Here is a 3,039-nt window from a genome sequence, read left to right as displayed (position 1 = left end):
TAAATGTGCACCGTTTCTCACCTCACAGTTGTTTTGTCGAGTTGTTTGTTCATTGATTTTATGTCATAGATTACTGCTCAGCAGTATGGTCATCTGCATCCATTAGTCTGCTAAATAAATTACAAGTAGCTCAAAAACAAGGCTGCAAGACTTTTTGTTCATCCAGAACAAGTGTTGAGAAATGTAATATAATACAGAAATGCATGAGTGTCTCAATTGGCTGTCAAGGAAAGACTTTCTGTTAATTTAATGATTTATTTCCATAGAGTAATTAAACACTTATACTCCTAAATGTCTGTATTATATGTGAATGTGTATCCAGACCCTCCAGAAAAATGCGTTTATGCGATCGCAGAATTTACTGCATAATCAGCAAAATGCTGCATAATTATGCGGGGGTAACGTTTTTTCAAAAAGGCCGCATAGCATCGCATAATATGCACATCGCATCGCATAATATGCACATCGCATCGCATAATATGCGATTCGCATCGCATATTTTCTTATATTTCGCAACTTTTAACATATTTCGCATTTTTCGCAACTTTTCGCATATCGCATATTTCGCATATTTCACAACTTTCCGCATATTTCGCAACTTCCCGCAATTTCACCGCATAAAATTGCAAAAAACCCCACATATTTCGTCGCAAAATCAAGGATTTTAATAATCAAGAGTTTTAGCCCGCATAATCAAGGATTTTTGCCCGCGTATCAATACTGCAATGTAGAACTACACTCTGTTACAAGTAAAAGCATGGAATTAAAACATTACTTGAGTAAAAGTACAAAAGTATTGTCGACAAAATATACTTAGGTACTAAAAGTAAAAGCACTCATTATGCACAATAACCCATTTCACATGTTTTCAAATGTATAAACATCCTTTGAAAATAGCCGATCTACAAGCTCACAACGCGTAGCTTTGCGACGTGGTGTGAGCTTGTAGATCGGCTATTTTCAAATAGCCATGGCTGAAGTTGTTAATGTATGTTTTATAAAGTAACAAGTAACTAAATTTTTCAAAGAATTATAGCGGAATGAAAGTACAATATTTGCCTCTGAGATGTAGTGGAGTAGAAGTAAAAGTATTGAAAATTTGAAATAATCCAGTAAAGCAAAATTACCTCAAAATTGTACTTAAGTAGGCTACAGTACTTGAGTGAATGAGTACTTAGTTACTTCACACCTCTGCCAGTAGCAGATTATATTTTCTCAGAATAAAAGTAAGTAAGATCACGCCAACACACAGTAGCTCTCCTCCTTTTAATTTTGCCATGGTGTTTCAGGTCTGTGGTCCGGAGACATCTGCAGGAGGAACTGTGTCCAGTCTGGCCTGCTGACAGGCAGCTTGGTCTGGAAGTGGTTCCAGAACTTGTGGTGGTAGACGTCCGGCTCTCTGCTGATGCGGTTCTGGAAGCCGATGTACAGGTCGTCCCACAGAAGACCGTTCTGCACCACAGATCTGATCACTCCAATCCTGTTTCTGATCTCTAAATACGAGTGCTTCCTGTGAGGCCTCTTAGCAGGGAAGGACAGATCAAGGAAGTCCACCATGTATTCATGGCCGCCGAGTACGGGCTCAAACTCGTCATCTGTCTCGATCATCCACGCAACCAGGTCGTAGCCTTTGAAACCTGCCCAGTCGTAATACAACTGGATCCAACTGTGATGTTTGAAGATCTCACAGTCGATGGCCCTCTTCAGCTTGTCCAGATACAAGTAAAAATCCCAACTGTCCTTGTGGGTCTTTGTGGCGTCAGGTGGATTGGTGACTGACCCACTGAGTCTCTGGTCTGGGTCTTTTAATGCAAGGGCAAGATCCAACACTGCACCTGGCCTGGGGGTCCATGTTCTGATGTCGGGTGTATTCTTATTAATACGATTGTTGAGCTCTTCTGCAGTGTTTTTAACATTTGTTTTCTTAATGTAGCTGTCGGACGGATGTGCCTCCACAAAGTAACCAGCCATTGGGCAGTAGATCTTAGGCTGTAAGGATTTTATCAGTCCAGATTTGTAGAGCAGGAGCTTCTTCCGCTCATTTCTTATAAACTCTGCCTTCCACTCCTCAGTCTATTTCCCTCCATGAAAGGTCATGGGGAACCCAGAGGCCCCCCCGGCAAAGTCACCCATCATCAAATCCACGTTGTGTGACAGCCTCCCCCCGTTGGGCCTGGTGCAGTCCACCGTGTTCACGATCATGTGGCCTTTATACTCGACAATGATGCAGGTGTCCATTTCCGGATGGATGCCGTCCATTAGGATCATGAACCTCAGGTGCTCGTCGACATTTTGCCAGATTCCAAAAGGAACCACGTCGATGTTTGTCAGCTTAACCTTGCTTTGCTCCAAGTACCAAAAGACCGGCCTTGATGTGTCGCCAACATAAATCGGCGCGTCCGGCCTCCTCTACGACAAGACCTTCAGTGTGGGGTAACTGAGGTGGTCCGAGTGCATGTGGCTGACATAGATGAGGTCTGCCCGGCACAGTCGGTCAAAGGAGTCTGCAGGAGGCTCGTGCAGAATCCAACAGCCTCTGGCAAAGGCAGGACCCTCGAGCCAGGGATCGAACAGGATCCTCCTCTTTCCGAGCTGCAGCTCCATGCATGCGTGGGTCAGGTAGGTGACGGTCACTTCCCCTGGCTGCAGTTCCACGGCAGCGCGAGGGTCCGCCAGCCAGGGGTCTGGGGTACTCAGCTCCAATAGCTGAAGCCCTCCGTCATTCAACATTTCAATTTCAAGCTCGTCTTGATTAAAACTATCCGGTGGGTTGACATATTGCATAGTTGATACATCCAGCTTCCAGTTGTGTTTGGTGCATTTCACCGTTCTGCCGAACACATCCTCGATGTCTTTGATGAATAACCCACCTTGGTGTTTGCACTGATTCTCGCATGCCTTCAGGATTTCGTCCTCATTCTTGTAAAAGATGTAACATTTACCGTCTTCTGGGTTTTTCTTGAAATTGATTCCATCTTTTAGTGAGCGAACGGCCTCGGAGTCCAGAGTTAGCAGTGCCTTTGGTTCCTGGGCAGACAT

At 44.4% G+C, this 3,039-nt stretch overlaps 1 pseudogene across 1 annotated transcript; it reads right to left on the bottom strand.

The window, feature by feature from the left end:
- Positions 1–1,266: 1,266 nt before the first annotated feature.
- Positions 1,267–3,039, bottom strand: LOC308093690 (cytidine monophosphate-N-acetylneuraminic acid hydroxylase-like; annotated as a pseudogene). Its single transcript has one exon. The product of its transcript is annotated as a cytidine monophosphate-N-acetylneuraminic acid hydroxylase-like (transcript).

Source organism: Gymnoscopelus braueri (genome assembly GCF_963280865.1).
Source record: "Gymnoscopelus braueri genome assembly, chromosome: 10".
In the NCBI taxonomy this organism is placed as follows: Eukaryota; Metazoa; Chordata; class Actinopteri; order Myctophiformes; family Myctophidae; genus Gymnoscopelus; species Gymnoscopelus braueri.
Note: the sequence above shows the minus strand (reverse complement) of the source record. Positions and strands in the feature narration are given on the sequence as shown.